The 14,552-nt window shown below is 39.5% G+C and overlaps 1 pseudogene; it reads left to right on the top strand.

Annotated features, from left to right (window-relative positions):
* The first annotated feature begins 12,824 nt into the window (after window positions 1-12,824).
* The window catches only part of LOC107469946 (heparanase-like protein 3), a 23,340-nt pseudogene continuing 21,612 nt past the window's right edge, over window positions 12,825-14,552 (top strand).

Genomic DNA, 14,552 nt, shown 5'->3' on the forward strand with positions numbered 1-14,552 from the left:
AGAGCATATGCAATCGTTTTCACTGAGAGGATGGGAGGTAGCCATTGACAACGGTGAAACCCTACACAAGCTTGCCATGGAAAGGAATAAGAAGAATTGGATGAAGACAGTAGGAAAGCAGAGAGACGGAAGGGAAGGCATCTTCATGCGCTTATCTGAAGTTCCTACCAATGAATTACATAAGTATCTCTATCTTTACCTCTATGTTTATTTTCGTTCATCACCATATCCATTTGAGTTTGCCTGACTAAGATTTACAAGATGACCATAGCTTGCTTCATACTAACAATCTCCGTGGGATCGACCCTTACTCGCGTAAGGTTTATTACTTGGACGACCCAGTGCACTTGCTGGTTAGTTGTGCGAAGTTGTGTAATGTCATGGTATTGAACACCAAGTTTTTGGGGTTCATGACCGGGGATTATGAGAGTTGTGAAAAGTATTGTTCACAATTTCGCGCACCACTCCTCTTCCTCTGCTCCAACAACTCTTTTGCCTCTTGCTTCCCTCCTTTTTCTAAGGAGAGTCTTCTCAGGTTCAGAATCAAAGGGTGTTGAAGCTCCGCTTCTTCTACCTGTCATACAACCAGCACAGCTTACAGCAAGAAAGAAATTGCAAAAATTTTAATGGTTAAAGTGGTTGTTAGTGTGAGTGGTGAAAATTATCAAACAGTTAGTGGGTTAGTGAACAGAATTGTAAATAATGCGAGAAAATAAAAGGGGAGATAAGGAAAGGAAAGAAGTAACTGTAACTGAAAGTAACAGCTAAACAAAATAAAAAAAAAGAAAAAAAGAATACTCAATCTAGTGATCTTCCAACTTAATCATTGATGATTCAAAATCAATCCCCGGTAACGGCGCCATAAACTTGATGCATGGGAATTTGTCTCTCAAAAAATTTCCTTCGGCAAGTATATCGAATTGTCGTCAAGTAAAAACTCACAATAGAGTGAGGTCAAATCCCACAGGGATTGATTGGCCAAGCAATTTTAATTGGAAGAATGCTCTAGTTGAGCTAAGTAGAAAATGGATATAGAATTGCAGAAAAGTAAATGGCGGGAAAATAAATGATAGAAAATAAAGTGTAGAATCTTAAATGGTGAATTAGGGTGATTAGCATGAAAGTAAATGACAGAAAGTAAAGAGAATGGGTAAGATTAGAAATGGGAAAATCATTGGGTTCAGGAGGTGTTGCATTCTCCGGATCAAGTTTATTCTCACTCTTCCGCAATCAATGCATTCATTAATCTCCTTGGCAATCTTAAGTGATTGAATCCCAATTCCTTGGCAATCCAATCACTCTAAACTTGAACAATTGCCCAATTCCTTGATTTAATTGCTCATGAGAAGAGATGAGGTATGGTCACTGATTATACCACATGTATTTCCAAATCAAAGTGTTGGTAGGGTTACATGTCACTATATCCATCCAAACCCCAATTTGGTCCAACATGAGAAAGCATTTCTAGCATGATCTCCTCATCCCTTTTCCAAGGCTCAGAGGAGATCCAATTATGGAGAGTTTCTTTCCCAATATAACAATCTAATTAGATGAAGATCGAAAGCTTTCTAGTACGATCAAGGGAAAAGAAAGAATAAGAATAATGAAAACTATGATTGATCCATCAAATTACAACAGAGCTCCCTAACCCAATGAAAGGGGTTTAGTTGTTCATAGCTCTGGAAAATGGAAATGAATAAGAAGAAAGATACATTCTAACACTAGAAGTTGCAGAAAAGTAAATTATACAGAGTGTAGTTTTCTCCAATGTGCCAATCCATTTTCTAGTTCAAAACTACTCTTCTTGGTCTTCTAGTCAATTCTACAAGTCTTGGATATGGGCCTATGATCTTAAGTTGAAGCAGTTGTGAATCTTCAGTGCGCTCAGCTTTAGTTGCAGAGAGAAAGTGATGTAAGCATGGACTTTGGCTTGGGGCATTAGTGGCGTTAACGCTGAGTGACATTATGGGTTCGAGAATGTTAGTGGCAATCACTTTTCTTACTAACGTTCCCACCACATGGCCCACATTAACTCCAACGTTAGTGGTACTAACGTGACTACTAACGTTGCCTTACAAACCTTCGCAAGCGTTATTAGGACTCACCTTTCCCAATAACGTTGCCTTGTGCCCCTAGTCCCCGCGTTAGAGCTCACGTTAACTAAGTTAACGTGGCTCTTAACGTGGTTATGTCTCATCTTCGCAAGCGTTATTGGGACTCACCTTTCCCAATAACGTTACCTTGTGCCCCTAGTCCTCACGTTAGAGCTCACGTTAACTAAGTTAACGTGGCTCAACGTGGTTATGAATGCCATCCCAACGTTAGTGACAAAGGTGAGTGTCACTAACGTTGGCTCATCAACTTCAACTCCACGTTAACTTTCACATTAGTGGTCTTAATGTGACCACTAACGTGGGCAATGCAAGCTTGATCCAATGTTAGTGACAAAGATGAGTGTCACTAATGTTGGCATTGTTCCTCTCTTCTACGTTAGAGTCCACGTTAACTTAGTTAACGTGACTCTTAACGTGGTTCATTGCCACATCTTGGAGCGTTAGTGGTGATCACAACTACCACTAACGTTGGAGTCTTTTTTTTGTCTCCACGTTAACTACCACGTTAATGAAGTTAACGTGGCAATTAACGTGGCTCATGATGGCTTCGAGGGCGTTACTGGTGTCCACTTTTCTCATTAACACTGCAGGCTTATCCCTATTCCACGTTAGTACCAACGTTAACTAGGTTAACGTGGATGCTAACGTGGCTCTTTCTTGCTTTCTTTGCCCTGAAATTACACTAATAAAATGCATCAAAGCTCTAATCCAAGTCATGAAATCATGCATTATCCAATCTAACATTCATTCCTTGCATAATTCTCATGAAATAATGTAAAATTCACAATATTTGTCTTAATCAAGATGTAGGTGTTCTTTTATCTAAAACTTGCTTATTTCCTAAGAAAATGCATGAAACTACACTAAAACAGTAAAGAAAAGGTCAGTAAAACTAGCCTAGATGCCCTGGCATCAATAGGTTAGCCTTCAAAACACCCATTGGTATGTCTCCATATCAATTAGTGTTTGGGAAGGCTTGTCACCTACCAGTAGAGCTTGAACACAAAGCATTTTGGGCTCTAAAGATATTAAACTTTGATAATCAAGCTGCTGGGGAAAGGAGGCTACTACAACTCAATGAGTTGGAAGAGTTCAGGAATCAAGCTTATGAGAATGCCAAGATTTATAAGGAAAACACAAAGAAGTGGCATGATCAAAAGATAGCAAGAAGAGAGTTTGTAGAAGGTCAAAAGGTGCTACTATACAACTCTAGGCTCAAGTTCTTCCCAGGGAGCCTCGCTGAGTTTAGGCATCTTTATGAAGCTAGAATCATAGCAAGAAGGGAATATGACTGCTACGTACCAACAAAATTAAGCTACTTGTGTAATGCAGTAACCAACATGAACCCCAATTATCCAACATACATGCAAAAGATGGAGGAACTCAGTGCAAGGCAGGAAGAAATTGCATACAAGCACAAAGAAAATGTAAGGTCCTACATGAGAAGGCTAAGATTTTAAAAGCCCAAGGACACAAAGGCACAAGAGGAATCCTCCAAGAAGGATGACGATGACTCCTCCTCCTCTAAAAAGAAGGACAAAAGAAAAGAGCCAATGAACTGAAACTGCTCAAGGTTGTTGCGTCCCATGGTTGACAAATTTTAGCTTTAAAGTTTGAATTTCTATTAGTATTCTGTTTTTAGTGGTATGTTTTTAATGCTTTGAAGTAGTTTAATTATGAGTCTTTTATGTTTAAAGAAAGAAAATGCAATGATGTTCAAGTTTCATCAACATCAAATAAAAGAATAGTTTGTTTCCATAAGAGTCTATGGTGAGTTATTGTAAAAACAAGAGTAAGAGAGACTAAGACCAAGTGAGACTATTCAAAACTAAGAGATAAGGAACTAAGTATAGGACCTTGGATGAACTTGAAAGAAAATAAGTCATGATTAGCAACTAGACTTAGAAAGTATGACAAGTAGGGGCTAAGGATGTCCCATGAATATCTATAGAACCAAGAAGTAGTAAGAAACAAATGACCCAAGGCTTTGGGCATCACCTACTAGGATAAAAAGAACTGAAGACCCTAGTAGATGCTTGTGGTAAAGATGTGTCAAGAAGAGAGACATGGGCAAGTAAATCCTTAAGGGTAATTCAATACCTAGCACCCTAAAACCAACTGGTTTGGGAGTGCTAATTGAAAGCCTAATCTAAACGGTCATCTTGAGACAAACACTTAGCGTCGTGGTCAATTGAAAAAAAAAGTGAAAAAGAAAGAACAGCCAAAAGAAAAAGGAACAACTCTTGCTACTTCAAGGTGACAATCAATAAAAAGGGTCCCTAAGGCAAATACTTGGAAGAATCCTCAAGAATCTAGGAGTTCATTGTGACATAGAAACAATAATATTCATGCATGGGTTAACACTTAGCCTTATCCTTGGTAATGAATGCATCTCTTAAAGGTCAAGTCTCAATCTATCTAAGAACAACTCACATTGATTTGCTTGGGACAAGCAAAGCTTAAGTTTGGTGTTGTGATGACTTACATCATCTACCTCTTTTTCGTATCAAAAAGGATGATGAAAGAGACATAATCTCATGTAATCAATGCAATTCCATGCTTCAAATGATAGATATTTTGGTACATTGCTTTGAAATGGGTTTGTGTTGAATTTCGGGTAAAAAGAGCACCAAAAAGGGAGAGAACAATAAAGAAAGCTGGGCGTCTGAAATGGGCGTGCCACTTAGAACAAACGCCATGAAAATGTGTGGGTGTGGCACACCAGCACTAAGGCGTGGCATGCCAGTAATGACTTCCAGAGAAGAATGATTGGGTTCTTACGAGGGCGTGGCATGCCACCTGCTGGGTGTGGCACGCCAGTATCAGTTTTCAGATTGCAATGTTGAAGGCCACAAAAGGGGCGTGGCACGCCAAACTAGGATTGCACGCCAAGCTAGGAGTGGCACGCCAAGTCCATCGCGTACCATGGGCATGCCACTTGAACCATTGGCATGGCACGCCAGTTCATCAATCCAGACGGGGACAAACACTTGGGCGTGCCCCTTGAAGACCCAGGCGTGGCACGCCAAGCTTGAAGCAGTCAACTTAAGATGGGCGTGCCACTTGAACATGAAGCCGTGGCACACCAGTTCATGTTTCCCGAGAGGATGTTGAAGACCAAAACACCTGGGCATGCCACTTGGTGTTGAAGGCGTGGCACGCCAGCTATCATCCTCACTTGGCCGTGCCACTTGGGTCCCAGGCATGGCACGCCAATGCTAAAGAAGACCAAGCACCAAAACTGGGTGTGCCACTTGAGGTCGAAGGTGTGGCAGCCAACTCTCACTATTTAACTGGGTGTACCACTTGAATGCTGGGTGTGGCACGCCAGCTACTGGAGCAAGGAAGCAAGCACTTTGGCTGTGGCATGCCACACACTGGGGTTGGCACGCCAATTATGATTTCCAGAGAAGTGAAGAAGCATGAACTATGGGCGTGGCATGCCAGTTATGTTTTCTAAAGACGTGAAGAAGGTTCTTCATGGACATGGCACGCCAGGCTAGCCAAGCTCTAAGAAGAGCCTGGGCGTGCCACTTGGGCTCAAAGGCGTGGCACGTCAGGCTAGCTAATGCTTAAGAAGACCCTGGGCATGCCACTTGGGTTCGAAGGCGTGGCACGCCAGGGATCCCAACACATGAGGCGTGCCACTTGAAGAGCTGGGCGTGGCACGCCAAGCCAAATTTAGTGGCTAGGCGTGGCACGCCACTTAAACGCCAGCCACACGCCAAGCCAGAAGGTCATGTTTATTGAGTTTTCTTTTTCCTTCCAAATGTAATTTTCATTTCTCTTTTGTATTTTCTTAATTCTAGTGATAGGATTAGTATAAATACCCACTGGAAGTACTGAAAAGGGGGATAGATTGGGTTGGCATTGCCAAGTTTAAATCTAGTTTTACTCTACACCTCATCTCTTCCATCTCTTGTACCTTTCTCTGAGCTATGAGTAGCTAAACTCCCTCTCATTGGGAGAGGAAGCTCTATTGTACTTGATGGATTAATGATAGTGAATTTCTTCTTCTCTTCATCTTCTCTTTGATTTACTAGAAGGAATTTTGTTCTTCATGATAGTGTTCAATCATCTTGGGAAAGAGGTTGAATGCAAAATGGGTTTCATGGGAACCATGGAAAAGAAAACATGGAACCATGCTTGAAATCCCTTCTCACACTTGAGTAGAATCTGGGTTTTGGAATTAGATATGGTGACATATAATCCACCCATTATTTGGATCTATGATGATGTGTGGTATAATCAGGGACCAAGCATATCTCTCTTCACGAGCAATTAGACCTAGGAATTGGCTGATTATCAAGATTTGAGAGATTGAGTTACCAAGGGATTGGGACTCAATCAATCATGATTTCCAAGAGGTCAATAAGTTGCATGATTGAAGATGAGATGAACTGAATTTAATCCAAAGAGATCAAAATCTCCTAATCCCAATGAATCTCCTATTCTTATCTTCCACATTCTTTATATCTTTCTTTTATATTTTGCTGATTCCCCCATTCCCTTTTATAATTCAGCCATTTATGTTTCTTTTCTTTACATTCTTGTCATTTACATTTCTGTACTTTATCGCTTTCCTTTACTTTCATGTTCCTTATAATTTCACAATTTAATTTATAGTACTCAATACTCTCTATTTGATTAGCTTAACTAATTAACTCATTATCTAACATTGCTCAATCAATCAATCTCTGTGGATACGATCCCACTCCTCGTGGGTTATTACTTAACAATATTTGGTGCGCTTGCCAAAGAACGGATTCATTATATATGTAGGTAATGAAATCCGGACATCAATACCCAATGAGAATCTGCAACCTGTTCGTACGCACAGCCCTGTGCATGCGCACACGTTGGGAAGGCTAGTCTGTTGAGGGCGCTAGCACAGGTTGTGCGAGTGAACAGATATTGTGGATTTTGGTATCTTTGTGTACGCACACCTCTATGTGTACGCACAATTTTAAAAACTTCTCCTGTGTGTGCGCACGCACACCCCTATGCGTACGCATACCCTTGTGCGTATGCACACGCCCTGTTTCTGAAATTTAAATTTTGTTTTCAACTCTTTCACCTTTCCAACAAGATTGTAAGCTTCTGTGACAGCATTTTAAGACTTTTGGGCTTAATTTTGGATATTAAAGCATGGGAAAGAACCTAAGGGTTTTAGATGATATTATTTTGAAAATTTAGAAAATGGTGGCTTAGGTTTCAGGTGTACTGATGATGGTTTGATGGCGTGTAAAGAAGGATTGGTATATGAGATGAGAACTGATGAACTGTTGAGTTCAGAAACTGAAATGTAATTTGACAATAATTGAGCTGAGACGAGGACTCGGAATGGAAATGTTAATGGGACAGTGGTTGAGATGAGTCGAGGACTCGAATGTGCAATTATGATTCATTGATGTGTTGAAAATGTTTTTATGAAAAACCACTGAACTACTGTTTTACATTGAGATTATGAGACGCTATGCGCCCGGCAGGGACGGCGGTTGGATCCCGCTTATCGAGGTAGCGGCATTGGCATAAGGGCGGTGGTTTGTCCCGCTTACGTTGAGATGTGAGGTCCATGGCAAGAGTATCCCGCTCGCATCCCTTCGGATCAATAGAGCGTACAAGCACAAAATCTTGGACAGTGATCCGGGTACTAGATCTCGGGGGTTCCCAATGATGATTCCAAAGGGCGACATCTCCATGGAGGTATGTCGGGTTGGCAGTTGGCCCGACAATGTTATATCACAGACAATAGGGCAGGCATTCATCATGTGCATCTTCTACCTGTTTGTTTGCTTTGCCGACCTGTCAATACATGCCTAATTGAATAACATGCCTAATTTCTTACTTGAATTACTTGCCATATATGCTTCTTCTTGTGTGTTACTTGCATTGTATATAATTGTTCTTTTTTCTGGGATTGAGGAGGTCGGAAGGTGGTGGCGATGGGATCACATGGTGGATAGGATGGTGAAGGCTGTGGGACAGCGGTTAGTTGTTAGTTAGAGAATCCCCTAAAATAGATTACCCTTTTAATGTGTTATGGTTTAAGTGATGCTTTATTGTTTTAGTATGCTTTAAGATAAATCTTGTGATGGATATGGAGTTCTAGGAATGCCTTTGGTATCCCGGGGTTTTATATTGATGAGCAGATAATTTATACACTTTTTGGCATTATTTTTAGGTAGTTTTAGTATGATTTAGTTAGTTTTTAGTATATAATTATTAGTTTTCATGCTAAAATCACATTTATGGACTTTACTATGAGTTTATGTGTTTTTCTGTGATTTCAGGTATTTTCTAGCTGAAATTGAGGGACCTGCGCAAAAATCTGATTCAGAGGCTGAAAAAGGACTGAAGATGCTGTTGGATTCTGACCTCCCTGCACTCGAAGTGGATTTTCTAGAGCTACAAAATCCCAATTAGCACACTCTCAATTGCGTTGGAAAGTAGACAACTTGGGCTTTCCAGAAATGTATAATAGTCCATACTTTTCTTGAGATTCAATGGCCCAAATTGGCGTGAAAACACCGGTCAGAGACCCTTCTATGGCGTTAAACGCCAGAAGTGGCATAAAAGCTGGAGTTAAACGCCCAAACTGGCACCAGAGCTGGCATTTAACTCCAGGAAAAGCCTATGCACGTGAAAGCTTCAATGCTCAGCCCAAACACAAACCATGTAGGCTCCGGAAGTGGATTTCTGCATCATTTACTCATTTCTGTAAACCCTAGATTTCTAGTTCACTAGAAATAGGACTTTTTACTATTGTATTTTCATCTTTTGATCATCCTTGATCTTGGGATAAGGTATTTCAACCCTTTTTCATTTGTTTCATGCTATTTGGGAGGCATGGCCATTTGGCCATGCCTAGACCTTGTTCTTATGTATTTTCAACAGTGTAGTTTCTACACATCATTGATTAAGATGTGGAGCTCTGCTGTTCCTCATGAATTAATGCAATTACTACTATTTTCTATTCAATTCAAACTTATTCTTGATCTAGTATATCCATTCGTATCTCAACTTGATGAATGTGATGATCAAGTGACACTCATCACCATTCTCACTTATGAATGCGTGCCTGACAACCACTTCCGTTCTACTTGAAAACAGGCTTGAATGCATATCTCTTGGCCTCCTGGTCCACGACGCATGGTTGCCTCTCCTGAAAATAGAGTCTTTCATTCCGTGAGATCAGAGTCTTCGTGGTATAAGCTAGAATCAATTGGCAGCATTCTTGAGATCCAGAAAGTCTAAACCTTGTCTGTGGTATTCCGGGTAGGATCTGGGATGGGATGACTGTGACGAGCTTCAAACTCGCGACTGTAGGGCGCAGTGACAGTGCACAAAAGGATCAATGGATCTTATTCTGACACGATCGAGAACCAACAGCTGATTAGCCGTGCGGGAAACCATAGAGGACCATTTTCACTGAGAGGATGGATGGTAGCCATTGACAACGGTGATCCACCTACATACAGCTTGCCATGGAAAGGAGTATGAATGATTGGATGAAGGTAATAAGAAAGCAGAGGCTCGGAGGGAACAAAGCATCTTCATACGCTTATCTGAAATTCCCATCAATGAATTGCATAAGTATTTCTATCCTATTTTCTGTTCTATTTCATTCTTTTAATTATCAATACCCCATAAACATTTGAATCCGCCTTATTGAGATTTACAAGATGACCATAGCTTGTTTCAAGCCGACAATCTCCGTGGGATCGACCCTTACTCATTTAAGGTATTACTTGGACAACCAAGTGCACTTGCTGGTCAGCTGCATGAAGTTGTGTATCACGATTTCGTGTACCAAGTTTTTGGCGCCGTTGCCGAGGATTGTTCGAGTTTAGACAATTGACGGTTCATCTTGTTGCTTAGATTATGTATTTTTTCTTTTTATTTTGTTCTTCAAAATTTTCAAGAACGAATTCTAGAGTTTCAGATGATGGCTGAAGCTTGGTTAACCATGTCTAATCCTTTTGGACTGAAGCTTTAGACTAACATTGCATGATTACTGGAATTCTTATTAAGATTTTTGAGTCTCTTATTTTCTTTTTCAAAATAACTTTTGAAAAAATACAAAAAAAATTTATAAAATCTTAAAATTAAAAATATTTTGTTCTTCTTGTTTGAGTCTAGTGTAAATTTTTAAGTTTGGTGTCAATTTCATGTTTTTATTTTTCTTGCAAATTTTCAAAAACTCATGCATGGTGTTCTTCATTATCTTCAAGCTATTCTTGATGATTTTCTTTGTTTGATCTTTAAATTCTCTTATTTTGTGTCTTTTGCTATTTCTCATGTGCATTCTCAATTTGTTAGTGTCCCTAGTATGAAAATTTCTAAGTTTAATGTTCATCTTGACATTCAAAAGTGTTCTTGCATGCATTGTTTATTTGATCTTAGTTTTTCATGACTAGTTTCATTTTGTTATTTTTCTCTCTCATCATTAAAAATTCAAAAAGAAAATTTCACAATTATGTCTTTTCAAGTCAATAATACAAAGAATTGAAAATTCAGAACATACAGCAGAGGAATCACAGAGAAAAAGCTGGGCATTCAAAACGCCCAGTGAAGAAGGAATTCTGGCGTTTAAATGCCAGACAGGGTACCTGGCTGGGTGATTAATGCCCAAGGAGGTAAATAAGTCACTACAAGAAAAATACCCATTTAGCCAGACTTTTTTAAGCTACATTTGAAAAGCGTAGCCTATTCTATGAATAGGCTACGCTTTTTTCCGTGTTGCCTTTTTATAAGAGAAAAGGATACATAATTGTGGCATCATTTAAAAAGTGTAGCCTTAGGTATTATAGAAATCACTTATAAAGCGTAGCCGTAGGTTGATATCTATAGGTTCACTTTTAGTATCAAAGGAGACGCTTTTAGAGAATAGCCTATTTGTTAAGTTTTGGGTGCATTTTAAAAGTGATGCCTAATATATCTAGTGCAAAAAAATTTAACACAACTCACAAACACTTAGTAATTTTTTGTTTTGTTTTCTCCCTCACTTACCCTCTTTGCGTAGTGCCCTAACCTAGAATCAGAACCCATCTCACCTCTCTCTTCTCTCGCCACTCTGTCCCTCAAGCCCGTCGCCGGCTCCTCAAGCTTTGGTCGCCCCCTCAAGCTCGTCGCCGCTCAAGCTTTACTCGCCCCCTCAAGCTCGTCGCTGCCTCAAGCTCTGTCGCCCCCTCAAGCTCATCACGGCCTCAAGCTCTGTCGCCGCTTCAAGCTCGTCGCCACCTCAAGCTCACATCGCCGCCTCAAGCACGTTGCCGCATCGACCTCGCGTCGCCGCTTCAAGCTCATCGCCGCCTCGAGCTCGCGTCACCGCTTCAAGCTCATTGCCGCTCAAGCTCTCTCGCGCTCTATCATAGTTCGTAAGCTCGCCTTCCTGCTTCGGCCATCAACGCTTCCTCGGCCCTGAGTCTGGGTTTAGGGTTTCAGCTTCGGCTCAGGTCTTCCATCAACGCTTGCTTCGTCTCTCTGCCTATGTAAGTTTCATCTTCAGCCCTGTTATTCCTCTTTCAATTTTATTGCTGTAAATTATTAGTACATCTTGAATTTATTGCTCAAAGTTGAGTTTGTTGCTGAAATTATGATTTAGCTAATGTTAATCTGCTATAAATCATATTTGGAGAATTGAAGTTTTTTTGTTGCTTCCTGAAAGTTATCATAGTTTAAGTTTTTGTTGCTGCCTGAAAGTTATCATAGTTATCATAGCTGAATTTGTTGCTAGAATTCTAGAAGTAGAATTTGTTGTCAGCTGTAAGTTGAATTTGATGCTGAACATATCATAAATGTGGTTGTTGCTGGAAGTAGAATTTGTTGCTGGATAATTGAGTTGAGTTGAATTTGTTACTGATCCTTGTTGTTGTTGTGTTGAATTTGTTCTGATTAGGGGAGGTTCTGCGATTATTTATTTTTTAGTTAAGAAGCATCATGTTCTATTTTTAATTTGTTTTTGGTTTTGATGTTTCCCAATTATTTTCGTGATCTTTGTTTCAGGAAAGTGCCATGAATGGCAGGCAGAAGGTTGAGAAAAAAGGTTTAATATGTTACTCCTCTTGATTTTGAAGTTCTTTGATCCCAGTTTCTTCAACTTTTTGTAAATTAAGCATTCATTTCCTGCTTCCATCATGTTAAGCTGTGTTTGATTGTTTTGTGCTCATCATGTTAAGCTGTGTTTGATTGTTTTGTAGTGTTACTTGATGTATATATCTCCTCACTGTTATAAATTCCTTCATTGATAATATTTTAAGTTCTTGCTTTCTTATCATCTTGTACTTTGTTCAAGAGTTGTTGCAGTTGGGAGCTCCTGAGATTGTTCCAGATTATCTAATTCTTTCTGTTGACGACCTAGCAGATCAAATAGCCGAGGTTCTCAACTTTTTTGGGTGAGTAAGTTCAAGCTTAATCTGTAATTGATTTCCATTTAATGACATAAAGAAAATTAGTTTACACCAATTTCCATTAGGCTTTGAATATTGGCAGTTGTTCGTTTTGAGAAGGCAATCTAACCCCAACATTCTTTTTGTCTGAAGTCTTAGTGCAGTAATGTGCATGGGAGTAGCTGCCGGGGCTTACATTCTTACCTTATTTGCTGTAAGTTATTATGTTGGTGCTATGCAGCCTCTCCCCTTTTTAAATTACATTAGATTTTCAATGATGGATCGTTCAATTTTTCTAATGGTTTTATGTTTACAATAGATGAAGGTTTTGTCAGCCTCTCCCCTTCTTGTTTTGTCAGCTAAGGTTTCTCATTTGGCGTCTGCTGTTACGAAAACATATCTTTTACTCTGGTTTGTTTGCTTTTCTAATTTTGATTCCCCTTGTTTATGAAGGGAAACACTGGTGACAAAGAGAATTTGGGAAAATACGAACAGGTGTGTACTAATTTGTTATAGCCATATCATTATTTATGATAGCTAATTTAGTGTAAATCTAAGTACTCAGAATTATATAGGATACTGTTTGTAGGCTCCATAACTAGGATCCGTCTACCAGCATTTGATTTCTTAGACCCTTTACTTACTTTAAAATCTGATAGGGAGTTGGGATGAATGGTGGAGAAATGAAGTAGAGAAGAGAGGAAACTTATTTTAAGGGGGAAAAAAAGAAAGTTTAACATTAATGATAGGTATATTTCAGGGCTAAGGTTATCTTTGGATTGAATGTTCTTGCTGGAAGAACATTACAATGTGGTTCTGCAGTTGGACCGTGGAACTTTTCCAATGCCGAATCTTTTATCTGTTATACTGTAAGAAAGAATTACAGCATTGCTGGTTGGGAATTTGGTAAGTGTATGCTCCCTGATTACATATATGCCAAAGTAGCAAGCATCAGTGTAATTGATTCAATAAGACTAAAATTAAAAAATGGTGGTTTTAAGACTCATTATCTTTGCCACATAGCAGGATTTCACATTTAGTTTCTAACACAAACATTGCAAGTCTTTCAAGTTCTTTTTGCGAAACAAAAATAACATGTCTCTCTTGATAGAATTAATAGTTTAAATGAATTCCTTCTTGCTTGTGCAGGTAATGAATTGTGTGGGAGTGGAGTTGGAGCAAACGTTTCTGCAGATCAATATGCTTCTGATATTGCTGCATTAAGAAACATATTTCATGATGTATATAGAGGGATCAGGCATAAGTGATGAGCGGATAATTTGTATGCTTTTTGGCATTGTTTTTAGTATGTTTTTAGTATAATCTAGTTAGTTTTTAGTATATTTTTATTAGTTTTTAGCTAAAATTTACTTTTCTGGACTTTACTATGAGTTTGTGTATTTTTCTGTGATTTCAGGTATTTTCTGGCTGAAATTGAGGGTCCTGAGCAAAAATCTGATTCCGAGACCAAAAAGGACTGCAGATGCTGTTGGATTCTGACCTCCCTGCACTCGAAGTGGATTTTCTGGAGCTACGGAAGCCCAATTGGCGCGCTCTCAACGGCGTTGGAAAGTAGACATCCTGGGCTTTCCAGCAATATATGATAGTCCATACTTTGCCCAAGATTTGATGGCCCAAACCGGCGTGGCAAATCAGCCTCAGAAATTCCAGCGTTTAACGCTGGAACTGGCATAAAACTTGGAGTTAAACGCCCAAACTGGATTAAGAGATGGCGTTTAACCCCAGAAAAGGTCTCTACACGAAAATGCTTCACTGCTCAGCCCAAGCACACACCAAGTGGACCCAGAAGTGGATTTTTACGTCATTTACTCATTTCTGTACACCCTAGGATACTAGTTTACTATTAATAGGATCATTTGACATTGTATCTGTACCTCATGACACTTTACACATTTCTCATTGTACCTTTTACAGCATGAGTCTCTAAACCCCATGGTTGGAGGTGAGGAGCTCTGCTGTGTCTTGATGGATTAATGCAATTACTACTGTTTCTCATTCAATCATGCTTGCTTCCATTCTAAGATAA

Source organism: Arachis duranensis, chromosome 10 (assembly GCF_000817695.3).
Source record: "Arachis duranensis cultivar V14167 chromosome 10, aradu.V14167.gnm2.J7QH, whole genome shotgun sequence".
Taxonomy (NCBI): Eukaryota; Viridiplantae; Streptophyta; class Magnoliopsida; order Fabales; family Fabaceae; genus Arachis; species Arachis duranensis.